This window comes from Rhinatrema bivittatum, chromosome 2 (genome assembly GCF_901001135.1).
Source record: "Rhinatrema bivittatum chromosome 2, aRhiBiv1.1, whole genome shotgun sequence".
Taxonomy (NCBI): domain Eukaryota; kingdom Metazoa; phylum Chordata; class Amphibia; order Gymnophiona; family Rhinatrematidae; genus Rhinatrema; species Rhinatrema bivittatum.
Genome location: NC_042616.1, coordinates 638,558,422 through 638,573,192, shown reverse-complemented (window position 1 = coordinate 638,573,192; position 14,771 = coordinate 638,558,422). Strand labels below are relative to the sequence as shown.

Sequence of the window (14,771 nt, the reverse complement as noted above, 5' to 3'; positions counted from 1 at the left end):
GGTTCTCCATTGTCGATAGCCCCTCCAGCATCCCCTCCTGGGAGCTCCCTCCCTCCCCCACCTGGCTCTGGCCCGCTCTTCTGGGCGCCAGGATGCACAGGGAAGGGGTAGAGAGTTGGGGAGGGAGAACAAAAGACAGGAGGAGGACGGGTGAGGGAGAAGGAGGAGGAGGGGGGAGTAGGAGGATGAGGGTTTTGTGGAATGGGGCAGACAAGAAAGAGGGGCAGAATGCCATCATCTCTGAAGGGGAGGAGGGGATCCCCCTCCTCTAGATCAGAAAGAGGGGGAGAGGAAGGGAGAGGGCAAAGTGCACCTGAAAGGAGCTGGTCAATGAGCTCCAACCCCAAGTTTGAACCCCACTGAGACGGGGCCCCTTCCGGAGAGGGGGGCCCGGCCGGACCAGGCTCCTGCTGGGATAGGGTGGGGGCAGGGGAAGGGGAGGACAATTGGGGAAATTGTTTGTCCTCTGGTAGATGAGGCTCTCCAACTTATGCCCGACCCACCGAGCCTTCCTCCTCCATTTTTTATGGAGGAGAGGCAGGGGTGGAATGAAGGGGTTTGGGGGGAGGGGGGTGGCAGATCAGGAGGGGATGGGGTGGTGTCACTTAGGGGCTGGGGGTGTCATCAGATGGGAGTGGGGAAGGGCGGACCTATGGAGAGACGGCCTCTTCTTCAGCAGGGGTGGGGATAATTCTAACTGTCCCTCTCCCCTGGATCCCACCTGGGTCCTGCCTGATGGACCCTGCACATCCCCACCCTCCGGGGAGCGCCCACACAGGTCCTTGGGTCCAGGTCCGGCTCCCCGCCCACGACCTCCACAGCAATTACCACTTCCTCAGCTGGCAGTTGACTCGGGAGGGAAGGAGGGGGTGCCTTGGACACCATGCGGGCAGGGCGGGAGTCCCTGGTACTAGCTATGGGTGGGGACGGGAGGGAGAAGGAGGGCTCCCGCCCCCGGCCAGCCGCCTCCTCATCCAAGGAGAAGGTGGTCCCTGGCTTCTCCCTGCGAGAGCTTCCTCCTCTTCTTACAAAGGAAGGAGGGCCCTGCTCGCTTCAACTGCGGAGCGGGGAGAGGAGGTGAAGGAAGGCCTTCATCTCCTCGGGTGCCTTTGCGTTCCCCTCACCCTTGAGGAGATATGGTGGGGGCACCTCTTCTGTCTCGCCCCCCCCCCCCCCCCACCACAAACAGGAGAGGGGAGGGGGTGGCGGGACGTCAGAGGCGGGGGCCGGCCTTAGATCCCTGTCTCTAGGATCTGTCTCCTTCGCCTTGCTCTGTCCCTGCGCTACTTCATTGCCGGAGCTAACCAGCTTGGGGGGTGAGGGTGGGGGCTGTGACTCGGGCCAGTCGCAGCCTCATTGACAGGGCCAAGGTGGGAGGGATCGGTGACCCCACGTTGGTCACTTTGCCCAGCGGTCCCCTCAGACACTGCCTCAGCGTGCTCCCTCTCCCTCTTGCGCCTTCTTCCCCTTAACAGGAGGTGCAGTCATGGGGAGAGGGGTGTTGGGCCCAGGTCAGGTGTCCTCCTGGGCGGGGAGGGTGGCGGCCGGCAGTGAGGGCACGGCAGAACCCTGCTATTGGGGCAGACGCAGGCGGGGTCCCGCTCTGATGACTTCGGAGGAGCCAAGGCCTTGGACCACTTTTAGGCAGGGTCCACCTCCAAGGGGGTTGACGACTGTTCCAGGGGACCCTGAGAAGGCCCTGAGAGAAGGCTGGGGCACACAACCTGCGGGAGTGGCTGAAAAAAACCGCGCCTCCTCCGTAGACCAATAGATCACCTTCCACCCCTCCAGCTCCCCTCCAAACTCGGGGATCACCATGATGAGGATGGTGAAAGCCCCCATGGCCACCGAAATGGTGTTTTAAAAGTGCGTCAGGTATTTGGGGCAGGATGGGTCCCTTGCTCACCCCCTTCATGGCTGCATAGGATAGACACACTGCCATGGTTTGGTGGTGGAGCGGGGCCCCCGGTGGTTGTCATGACGGTGGCTGTGGCCACGGTGGCCATGGTTGAGGCAGTGGCTGTGGTGGCGGAGAGGCCAGCATGCGAGTCTGTGCCAGGGGCACCGGTTGTGGTGGCGCCAGCCTTACTGCGCCTCACCAGTGCCTTCCTCTGCGGCAGGGGAGGGAAGGTGATGAGGATGGCTCACTGCCCTATTGTGTCCCCTGACAGGGGGGGGGGGGGCAGGGCTGCCAGGGGTCCACCAGAAGAGAGGGGGGCGAAGAAGTATGTTTCGCCTTCTTCTTCCTCTTTCCGGCAGGCTTGTCGTCACTGGTGGCCGCCACCATGGGGCAGGAGGGAGGGGTCAGAGGCCTTGAGAAGGGGTTGCGTGAAAGGGGGGGGGGAACGGGGCAGACTGGGGTGAAGGTGGCTGGGGTAGGGCAGCCACAGCGGCGGGAGGGACCTCTTTTTCTGGCGTGGCTGGGATAAGAGTTGGCACGCTCCTCCCCCTTTTCAGTGAGGGCAGGGGAGGTGGTGGCGGGAGGTGGGCCCTCCCACCACCACCTCCAGCCAGTGGCGGGAGGTGGGCCCTCTCGCCACTGGCTGTGATTCTCTTTTTGTGGGCCACAGCAGAATGGACCCACTAAAAAGCAAAGGCAAAAAAAATCCCAGAAGAAAAAACAACCTAAAAAAAGGTGGGGACCTTTCCACTGTGTGAGGGGGGAAGAAAAAGGGAGCAAGGTAGCTGGAGCTAAACACAATCAACAAGGTTAGGGGTGGGAAAAAAAAAAAAGACCCAAAGGAGGTGGAAAACTGCTTTTTTGGCAGGAAAAAAAAGAAAAGGGATAGCAGCATTTTTAATGGGCGTGCTGTATTAGTGGAAAAAATTAAAAGCCCTTTCAAACTGAAACCAGAAGGAAGGAAGGTGAGAGGCCTAGGACTGAGGTAGGAGGAGAGGCCTATTTTTAAGGCTGGGGCCCAATCAATTAACTAACTAAGGCCACCTGGCTGCAGGAACAGGAAGTGGGGGAAAAAAAACCCAAAACCCAACTGAACCTTGATAGCTGCAAAAGAACGTTGAGGCGGAAGGAGAAAAAGAGTAAAACAAGACAAAGCAACTTTTAAAGAAAAAGAAAGCTACAAAGGAGCAACAGGTATGTGGTAAAATGTTTTTATGCGAATGAAGGAGGATTCATTTTTAGGCAGATTTCCCTCTTCTCCCGTTTACCTCCTCTCCTGATTCAGCCTAGGAGCCCATAGGACTTTGTAGCCTCTGCCCTGACCAGCTGAAGGGCAGAGGACCTCTGGGAGAGGGAGGCAGCACCTGGAAGGGAGCAAAAGGGGGGGTGGGTGGCAAAGTGAGTATAAAAAAGAAATCATGAAAGTAGAAAAAACCTAAGCTAGGGAGATAGGAGGGAAGGGGGGAGCTGCAGCACTGTGTGTGGGTAGTAGGAGGGGAGGAGGAAGGTGCTGTCCTAGTTGGAAAGGCCCTCTGTGGTGGCCCTGCAGGGCAGCTGATGAAGGTCGTGTTTGGAGGAGGCCGAGTCCAGGAGCAGTGGCTGGGGATGGCAAGGCTTCACAGGAGGAGCTCGCAGAGGCAGTGTGGCATCTGAGGCAGTGACCCTGGGGGACTGAATGGGTGTGGTGCTGGATTGAGTGTCTTCCACACCCCCCAGACTTCTGCAGGCCTTGTGGCTCTCTCCTCTCCTAAACAGTGATGGTAGGAGAACAGAAGTACAGAGCACCCTCCTGGAAGTAATGGTTGGGCTTTGATACCCCCAGTTTGCTCCATTGTCTGTCAGTGCTAGGAGGATGAATGGTGCCCCTCCCTGTGTGGTAGTGGTGGGCCTGTTCTTAAGACCTGGGACTGCTGTAGGGATAGGGTAATAACCTGTGAGGGTTGTCCAGAACTCTCCTTTAGGGTAGACTACCTCCATAGGGCTAATGTTTATTTCTTTCATATTGTTACCCTGTTTCTGTTAGCTGACTTGTTGCAGCTTCAGGGGTTGCTAAAACCCTCAAGTCCAATAAAACACACTTATTCATCTACGGTGAAAAAAGCGAGTGACATGTAAACGAGTTTGAGTTCATTTTCTCCTCTTTCATGGTTCATAATGATGCAGTTAAAGATTGCAGCTTATGTATAATACTATTGCTTGGAGTATTAGGCATCTAATTGGCAAATAAAATGCAATGTGGACAAGTGTAAAGTTGAGCATATAAGGAAGAATAGTCCAAACTATGGGTATGCCATGCAAAGTTACATATTAGATGTCACCACATAGGTAAAGGATTCTTGAATTGTTGCAGACAATAATTTGAAATTTTTAGCCTAGTGTGTTGCAGCATCAAGAAAGCAAATATATTAGGTATGAGTTAAGGAATAGAAAACAAAACATGGTAAAATGCTTCTGTATTAATCCATGGTGCAACCACAGCTTGAGTAGTTTGTGCCGTTCTGGTTGGCCATCTCTAAACAGGTATAGTGGAGCTAGAAAAGGTACAGAGAAGAGCAACTGAAATGATAACAAGGATGAAATGGCTAAATAGGTTTGGGCTTATGAGCCTAGAGAAGACCTCTGAGAACAGATAAGATAGGTCTATAAAACCTTGAATTGTGTGGAATGGGTATGTAGAGAATGGTTATTTACCTTTTCAAATAGGACTAGGGGACATTCTATGAAACTAATAAGTAACACATTTAAAACAAATTTTGGGGAACTATATTTTCACTCAGTGCATAATTACACTTTGGAATCTGTTGCCAGAGGATGTGGTGAAAGCAATTGGCATAGCTGCATTTTAAAAACCATCACTAATTATGCGGAGTTGGGAAATGCACTGTTTATCCCTGATTAGGTGCAGGAAAGGCTGGATCTATGCTTTGGGATCCTGCTTGGTACCTGTGACCTGGATTGGCCCTTTCGTCTGACTGAGTATATTTCTTATGTTCCTTTGGGTCATCATGTGCATAACCACTTTCAGCCTTTCCGTTTCCACCTTATTTACTTTCCAGAAGTTCTGAGATTGTAGCTTGTGCATTACATAATCTCTTGTTTATGCCAAAGTAGACCTTTACATAATCTTATTCATGATCATTTGAAGCTTGATTACTTCTCTTAAAGACTACATATTCGTAAGTGGAGGAATAGCCAGATGGTTAGAGCAGTGGGTTACAAACCAGGGGAAAAAGGGATCAAATCCCATTGCTGCATGTGACCTTGGGCAAGTCACTTTACCCTCCATTGCCTCGGGTATAAATTTAGATGGTAAGCCTTCTGGAGATAGGGAAATACTTACAGAACCTGAATGTAATCTGCTTTGGAAAAGCAGACATTAAATCAAATAAATACCTTTTGTTCTGGGAGTGTGCATCACCCTTATATAGATTTTATTATGGTTCTTTATCTTGTGGGTGACATCCTTCTTGGTGCACCGTAAAATGCTCCTTTAGGGAATCTACATGTGTTCTGAAGATTTGAACCTACTCTGGCAAGATCTGGGGTCTGAATGCATCACAAGGGGTTTACTATGGTTTTGGGCTTCTGCCCCTTCCCCTCTAGCAGACTAACTGCTGCTGGAAGGTGTAAGGTGCCCACTTCTTCTTGTAGCCCCAGGGATGTGGCTGCTTTAGGGTACAGTTTCAGCATCACTCCCCCCACCATGTTCTCCCATCTGAAGCCATCTCTGTTCTAGCCTCCCAATCCTCTTGCTGTTGCTACTGTGCCCATAGCTCCCACAGTCCCAGCACAACATCAGTCTTGTCCTCTTGTGAGTGTGGTTGCTACAACAGAATTATTTTGTATTAAGAAGGCAATTTGTAGCAAAATTTAAATGCAACTTTTCTAACTTTTGACATTCTCTGCTCTATTTCCTGTTTGTGTTCACTCATCTAGTTTAACTTTTTGTTTTCTATTTTTCTCCTTTCTTGTTTCTGTCCCCTCAATGATTCCTTTGTCTCATTTGTTTACTATCTTGCCTCATTTTTATCCCTTTACGTTCCCCTCTATCTCTCTCTCTCCATGCAATCTTTTCTCTGACACCTTCCTCGTCCCTCCCTTCTCTTATTGTCTTAATTCTGTACTCTCCCTCTCTTCTGACACCTGTTGGTGCTACCCCAGCACAGCTCAGCTTTTGCTATAGCCCTGACAGAACTGCTGGTCACCGGCACTGCTCCTCCTGCAAACTCCCACTGCAGCTTCCGGTAGTTATGGCTTACCAGTACTGTAGCCACGGAAGGATACATGGCAGTCCTGGGGTCCTTTATGACATGGAAGTCCCTGCTGTTCCTTCATTTAGCACAGTATTTGTCATTTTTTTTTCAAGCCAAAGGCAAATCTAAGTTAACAAAAATGTGTGGCATACCAGCCTCCACAGGGCAAGCAATACGGGCATGGAGAGGACTCTTATGGTCACAGGAAGAGCTAGGGAAGTATCGAGACCACAAATTTCACTTCAAAGTTTTAAGACGAAGAAGGAGGGTGGAGACTTATTAAGCTATCATAGTTCCCTCCACTGATTTAGCAGAGGAAGCTGGCAAGGAGGACTGCATTGCTACTAATCAGGCCGATACAGTACAGCCGGAGCGCACTGTTAACCCGCGGTTGGATGCGCGTTTTCGACACGCTAGCTTTACCCCTTATTCAGTAAGGGATAACTGCGCGTCAATCGTGCATCCAACCCCCCCCCCCCCCCCGAAACTAATAGCGCCCACAACATGCAAATGCATGTTGATGGCCCTATTAGTTATTCCCGCGCAATTCAGAAAGTAAAATGTGCAGCCAAGCCGCACATTTTACTTTCAGAAATTAGCACCTACCCAAAGGTAGGCGTTAATTTCTCTCAGCACCGGGAAAGTGTACAGTCTTTACTGCTTTTCTGTACACCCTCAGACTTAATATAAGGCGATATTAAGTCGAAGGTCCCAAAAGTAAAAAAAATAATTAAAAATTTAAAAAAATTTAAAATCAGCTCGCGGGTTGAAAACCAGACGCTCAATTTTGCTGGCATCCGGTTTCCGAACCCTTGGCTGTCGGCGGGTTCGAGAACCGACGCCGGCAAAATTGAGCCTTGGCTGTCAAACTCGCTGACAGCTGCCGCTCCTGTCAAAAAAGAGGCGCTAGGGACGCGCTAGTGTCCCTAGTGCCTCCTTTTACCCTGGGCCCTAATTAGCATATTTTTATTTACTGTATCGTGTGCACAGGACACTGGCCTGGGCGCTTGCCCCCACTCCCTTGTTTCTTTCTGTATTTATTTCTGTATCGGCTTGAATGTGATTTCAGTCCAATAGAGCACTGCAAAAAAAAAAAAAAAAAATCCTGGTGCTAGGAAGGAGGAGTTAGTACTTATGGCCTCAGGCAGGGAGGGGAACTAGAAACTAGGGATTGTCCAGGGAGGAAATGGGTTTGACAGGAAGCTGCTCTTGCTTCCTTTTCTTCCTGGCCATTGAGATGTATGTATGTATGTATATCACAGCTCTGAAGAGTCTAGCCCTGCTTCAGACTAACTGTGCAATCACTGTTTTAGGGGTCAGAGGCTAACCGCAGATTTGAAAGTTTACACAGCTGAATGAACCAGCAGGCCGATGCAATAAAACCTGCGGGAGAGCCGGTGCTCCGAGGTGAATGCCAGGTCTCCTGACGCATGCTGAGGCACCTCTCCTGGGCAAGCAATTTTGTATTTAAATTAGGGCCCGTGCTAATAAGGAGGTGCTAGGGACACTAGCACCTCATTAGCGGAAGTGGTGGCTGTCAGTGGGTCCGACAACCAATGCTTAATTTTACCAGAGTCTTTTTTTTTTTTTTCCCAAACCTGCTGACAGCCACGGGTTTGGAAAATGGAAGCCGTCAAAATTGAGTGTCGTTTTCCAACCTACCAACTAGGCAGATTTCTTTTTTTGGGGGGCCTCAGACTTAATGTCGCTATGATATTGTCAGAGGATATACAGAAAAGCAGCCATTTGCATGTTGATGAGCGCTATTAGTTTTCGCAAGGTTGGCCGTGTGTTTTCAAGGTGCTATTACCCCTTACAGCTTAAAGGGTAATAGACGTGCGCCAAACGGGTGCTAAAGGGTGCGCTCAGCTTGCAGGACAGATGTTATGCAGCAACCATAGTCTGAACTTAAATTGGAAGAGAGTCCTCTAAATTTAATTTTCTGAAAAGTTTCCACATGAGACCTGCTGCATTCTTTTTTTTTTTTTTTCACTTTTTTTTTCACTCTACTACCCTCTGTTGCTCAAGGTCTAGCTTGAGTGCTTATATGGCCAGCTAAACCTTTTCCCCAGCTGCAGATAGCAGATAAATGTTTTTGGTAACCAAAAACTGAGTTTGTTTGAATGAAGAAAAATTCAATACTCGCAGAAGATAAGGTCCCAAGACTATCCGACCAGGTTGACTGATGCAGCTGTAATAAGTTTCTTTGAAAGCTGAACGTAGCAGTGGGTTAATAGTAAACAAGAGGTGAAAAGATGCTTATCAGAGCCCAAAAGAGGACAAGAACAAGCTGGTAGCCACCTTCCAGCTCAAAGTATCAGTAGCAAATACTGTCCCAGGCATTCCTTGGGTCAATGGATCAATAGGAAAATTGGAGAACAAACAGCAACAAATCTAATAGGGAGCTCATAAATATTCAAACATTACATGTTTATAGAGCTTTTTCTTTATTGGTTAGATATTGCTTAGCTTAGAGTCTCTAAAGATGACACAGGGTAGCAGCATACTACAGAAACAAACATTTTAAATTATATTCAGTTGCATGGCCATTTACTGAAGAGGCTGTATGAAAGTTGTAATATAACTTATCTGATACTGTTGCTTGACACTGTAATACCCTGTTACAGAAGTTAGCTAAAGTGAAACTGTGTTAGACAAAGGAATAATGACATCTTCTAGAGCTCTAGGAAAATTCACATCTTAAAAGTGAGTTGAATTTGAAGAGTAAATGTATCTGTGCTTTTATATTGAATGAGTATATGTTCTCAGTTTTTCTTGTTCCAATGTTCTTGGAAAGAAGAGTATTTTATTCTGATTTAAATGTGGTTGTATTAGAAAATTATTTAAACATTTCTAAGAATAATTCTTATACTTATTCTCCATCCCAGTCTCTGGGAGAATCTCTTGTACAGGTGCCTTAGCATAACCAAGAGTAAAATCAATGGAGGGAGAGAGCAGATGTGCAAGATGAATATCAGGGTCCTTCTTAAATTACATCCAGACATTTCCTTGCCAACATCTGTTACTGTAGCAGAAGAGGGACCTAACCCTATTCCTGTTTTCAACCAATTCCAGTTTGTGTTCTGAGTTAACTTTTTTATTTAGTTTTTTTATTGTGCTACCTATTAGCTTCATGGAGTCTGTCCTAGAAGTAACTGAAAGGATAAATAACTATTCCCTGTTTACTCATTACACCCCACTCATGATTTTATAGATCTCTATCATATCTCTTCAGGCTAAAGAGCCTTAACATGTTTAACTTTCTCATAAGAGGAGCCATTCATTTTGTTCACCTTTCTCTGTACTACTTTCTAGTTCCACTCTTTTTTTTTTTTTCCCCAGATGAGGCCACCAGAATTTTACATAGTACTTGATGTGGTCACACCATGGGTCAATATAGAGGCAGCATGATCTACTTTTATTTTCTATTTCTTTCCTAATAAAACCTACCATTCTATTTGCTATTTTTTTTCTCCAAAGATTTCAAAGTATCGTCCATAATAATTTCAATATGAAATCCAGGATCCTGTACCTGTTTGGATTATCCTTTTCCATATGCATCAATTTGCATGTGCTCGCATTAAATTGCATCTGCCATTTTAGCCACCTAATCTCATAGTCTTGCAAGGTCATCTTACAATTTCTCAAAATTGGGTCATGATCTAAAAACTTTGAATAATTTTATCATCTCACTCTTTACTTCATTGTCCAGATCATTTCTAAAAATATTAAATATAGAAATGTGATGGCAGAAAAAGACCTTATGGCCTATTTAGTCTGCCCATCCACACCAACTAATTCACCTTATAATTTTATATCATTCCCTTAGAGAATCCCTGTGTTTATCCCATGCTTTCTCGAAATCTGATGCACTTTCCACCATCTCCATAGCAAGACTGTTCTATGCATCCACCATGCTATAAAAAATAAATGCTACCCCCTTTCACCCTCATTCCATGTTCCCTTATTCTAGAGCCTCCTGTATATCTTTTAAACATCTCTCTCATATCTCCCCTATCCAGCCTCTCCTCTGGGGAGTACATGTTTAGATCTTAAAGTACATCCCCCATATGCTTTAGGACGAAGAGAACCTAGCATTTTAGTATCCACTTTCTAGACTGACTCCATCCTGTTTATATCATTTTGAAGGTTCAGTCTCCAGAATTGTATATAGTAGGGATGTGAATCGTTTTTTGACGATTTAAAATATCGTCCGATATATTTTAAATCGTCAAAAATCATTAGGGACACGATACAATACCAATTCCCCCGATTTATCGTTAAAAAATCGGGGGAAGGGGGAGGGCAGGAAAACCGGCACACTAAAACCCCCTAAAACCCACCCCCGACCCTTTAAATTAAATCCCCCCCCCAAATGCTTTAAATAACCTGGGGATCCAGCGGTGGTCCAGAACGGCGGCGGTCCGGAACGGCCCCCTCAATTGAATCCTGTTGTCTTCAGCCGGCGCCATTTTGCAAAATGGCGGCAGCCATAGACAAAAACGATTCGACGCAGGAGGTCGTTCCGGACCCCCGCTGGACTTTTGGCAAGTCTTGTGGGGGTCAGGAGGCCCCCCCAAGCTGGCCAAAAGTTCCTGGGAGTCCAGCGGGGTTCAGGAAAACGATTCGCGGCAAAAAATCACTTCCTGAACCCCGCTGGACTCCCAGGAACTTTTGGCCAGCTTGGGGGGGCCTCCTGACCCCCACAAGACTTGCCAAAAGTCCAGCGGGGGTCCGGAACGACCTCCTGCGTCGAATTGTTTTTGTCTATGGCTGCCGCCATTTTGCAAAATGGCGCCGGCTGAAGACAACAGGATTCAATTGAGGGGGCCGTTCCAGACCGCCGCCGTTCTGGACCACCGCTGGATCCCCAGGTTATTTAAAGCATTTGGGGGGGGGTTCGGGAGGGTGGGGGATTTAATTTAAAGGGTCGGGGTGGGTTTTAGGGGGTTTTAGTGTGTCGGCTCACGATTTTAACGATTTTCATGATAGTTTACACACCCAAACGGCAACAATACGATTCCCTCCCAGCCGAAATCGATCGTTAAGACGATTGAGGACACGATTCACATCTCTAGTATACAGTATTCTAAGTGAGGTCTCACCAGGGCACTATACAAGGGCCGTATTGCCTGCCTGCCTTTTTCTGCTGACCCTTCCTCTCCCTTTGCAGCCAAGCATTTGGCTTTTTCAGTCACTTTATCCACCTGTCTGGTCACCTTAAGTTCATTGTATAAAACACCCTCCAGAGCCTGCTCTTCTCTCATAGTTAGAAGACTTTCATCCCATGCTGTATCTCTTTCTTCAGATTTTTTACAACTGTTTTTATATATTGTAAACCGATGCGATGTTTTGAACGAGCATCATTATAGAAAAGCAAATACACACACGCATTTTTTTTTTTTTTTTTGGAGCATTAAATCTTAGCTGCCACACCTTAGCCCATTCCTCAAGCTTTGCTAGATCCTCCTCATTTTTTTACACCTTCCTGGCTGTCTATCCTGTTGCAGATTTTGGTATTGGCAAAAAAGACAAACTTTTCCCAATAATCCTTCAGCACTGATTGAGAAGAATCTGTCCAAGGACCAATCCCTGAGAGACACCGCTAGTGGTGCCCCCCCCCCCCCCAAAGGTGAACTCCATTTACCACCACCCTTTGCTGCTGCCAGTTCAACCAGTTTCCAACCCAGTCAGTCACCTTAGGGACCATACCAATGGTGCTCAATTGCAGGGGAGAGGCCCCACTATTATGGCAACACATCCCTTCCGTGAGTGGGACCCCCCTCCCCTGAAAAGGCATCACAGCTGTGTGGCATGCTCTTGTCTCATGGCCAAAAATCATGGAACAAAAGAATGTGGTGATTGGCCCAAACCTTACAGGGCTGCTGGCCTGAAAACAATTGTGTACAGAGGTAGAGCGGGGTCAGTGTTGAGCCCTGTCTCAACCCAGGACCACCAGTCGATGTAGCCAACTTCCTTAAAATGTTTAATTTTAAAAAGAGCTACATAGTGATGGTCCCCTGCTGCCATACCCCCCCCCCCAAGTGACAGTAACAGCACCCCCCTGTTTAAAAAAAAAAAAAAAGCCCTGGCCCCCACCCCCTTGTATCTAAAAATGGATCCTTTTTGTCTGGGGCGGGTGCACCCTTACACCTGGCCCAGTTTGCACCCTTTTTCCCAAAATAGCCCTAACCTGACCTTGCACCAACCATTTGACTGGGGTAAGGTCTGGGGATCAGATCCAGGGACAGTATTTCTGATGCTGTAGCGGCTGATCATAAGGGATCCAGAGATCACCAGCTGGTGTGGTTTATTCAAAAAGGTGAGAGGGTCCTAAACTTCAGGAAAACTAACTTTGTAAAAATAGGAGGAAGGGGGGATAGCACAAGTGGTCTGAGTTCCCAGAGGACAGGCACAGTCTGTACTCTGGTGGTCTTACATAAAACTTTATTCTTTACAAGCAGATGGCTCAACTTACTTTCATCCAGGGAAATGCAGAAATATTAAGTCAGCCCCAAACTTCAAATTCCATAATTCAGAATGAATTCTTTATTTTGTCATGGCGGCAAACTCCATTGCTCAAAACAGCACAAGTTTCAACAAGAGGGTCCCCCGACACGGACCCGAACCGCTTGCGCTGAAACTATACTAAAGCATTGAGCTCTAAAGCGTGTGAACGCCGCATAAAATAATTGTCCCTCCCGACGCAGCTGCGTTTGGCGAAACACGGGTCCCTGTCGGGGGACCCTCTTTTTGAAACTTGTGCTGTTTTGAGCAATGGAGTTTGCCGCCATGACAAAATAAAGAATTCATTCTGAATTATGGAATTTGAAGTTTGGGGCTGACTTAATATTTCTGCATTTCCCTGGATGATTGTACTTAATAATTGGGAGTGCAGTTCCTTGCTCCCCTATTGTTTTGTCAACTTACTTTCAGCAATTCTCACATTCAGCATTTACCTTCATGGCAGAGATGTGTGGAGATGCAGGACCTTCCCTTTCCCCACTAGACCTATGCCCTTATTTCTGCTCTGAGGACCCTCCCACAGAGCTACTTGGTGTTCTGGCTTTTAAGGTGGACCAGGCTAGATGCCTTGTCAGGAACTGGTTAAGGGTTTTTAGGGACACTGGTTCACAGCTTTAAATCTAATTTGCCAGCAGTTATGCTCTTTCCTATTTTTCTCATTTAGAGGAACTTTCCTGTTTTTGAAATATATTCTTTTAGCTTGACTAGCCTGTTTCACCTCAGCACTTGACCAAATAACTGCCAGTATGGTTATTTTTCTGCCTTTTTAATGCATGGAATATATTTAGTCTTGGCTTTCAAGATGCTGGGTTTTTTGTTTGTTTTTTTTAAACAGAAAGAAAAATCTGAAAAGTTGCAAAGATTTAAAATTTTTTATTGTAGGCTCCCTCTTGTTAAGATAAATGCTTCTGCAGTAGTTTACCTTGATGTCCTCCCTTCAGTGATTGTTAAATTTGCTTATGTTTTGATCACTTGTTGCCGAGCAGCCCTACCACAGTTACCTTTCACATCAGATCCTGAGTTGCAGTGAGGATTAAATCTAGAATAGTTTCTTCTTTCATTTTGTTTCAGGACTAACTGTCCTTTTATGGCATCTAGAAACATCTTCCTAGCATATCCCAATGAAACATTTACCTAATCAGTTGGTGTAATGGAAATCTCCCATTATTGCATTGCCCAATTGTTAGCTTTTTTTTTTTTTTTAATTTACCATTTCAATTTCATCCTGGCCAGATGGATGGTAGTATAGCCCCATTGCACTTCTCTTCCCCATACATAACACATGGAATTTTTATCCATAGAGATTCCACAAGCATTTCTATCCTGATAACTCTATGCCAGACTTTTTTTTTTTTTAACTCTTTTTATAATCTTAGCTGTACAAATAAAAGTGTAACCCCACCCTGGTGGGAAGGTCCAGCATGAGTGGAGCTATAAAATTTATTTATTCTCTTTAGGGCAGGAACCCTGACTAGCGCTTCAGTCTCCTTCACTTCTCAGGTGCGGATTCTTTGACTAGGGGTAGAAAGGAGTCCTCTCAGGTCCCAGTGCACAGTGGCGGACTTCCTAGGATGAACTCCCTGGGTTAGGTGAATTTCCTCAGCGTGCTGGGTGCCAAGATACACAAGGACCACTGATTTAGTATCCAAAATATTTTACTAAAAACAAATTGATTTAGTGACATTAACATAACTTTTCTAGCTCCAGAGTTCGTTCTTTCTCACAGAGGCTAGAAGAACTGTACACTAGATCTGTGCAAGAGTCTTTGGTAAGGCTGGGAATTCAACCACTCTCCTGGGTTAGGATTGAGCAGTGGTCCCCTTTTGGGTTGGTCCCTTTAGTGGCTGGAAAACCCTTCCCAGATGGCAAACACTAATCTTGGCACAGAAAGCTAATGTCTCTCTCCCCAGGGTTTTGGAGACTCCAGTTGGGTGTTCTACTGTTTTAGATCTGATATTTACTCCAGTTAGTTGTCTCTTCTGTGAGTGAGGATCCCGGTGGGAGGGACCCAGGGTGGAACTCCGAACTGCAGGTCTGTCGATTGGGTAGGAAGAGGGGCAGAAAATCACTTCCTCTCAGGTCTTGAAAATAAC

The 14,771-nt window shown here is 46.8% G+C and overlaps 1 protein-coding gene across 2 annotated transcripts in view; it reads left to right on the top strand.

Moving 5' to 3' along the window:
* Positions 1-2,512: 2,512 nt before the first annotated feature.
* Positions 2,513-14,771, top strand: part of LOC115085370 (kinesin-like protein KIF20A) — a 128,848-nt gene continuing 116,589 nt past the window's right edge. Inside the window, exon 1 of one of the 2 annotated variants that reach the window (XM_029591305.1) lies at positions 2,513-3,094. The gene's annotated coding sequence lies outside the window, so the exon portion shown is untranslated. The remainder of the gene's footprint in view (positions 3,095-14,771) is intronic. The other variant, XM_029591304.1, reaches the window with a different exon arrangement.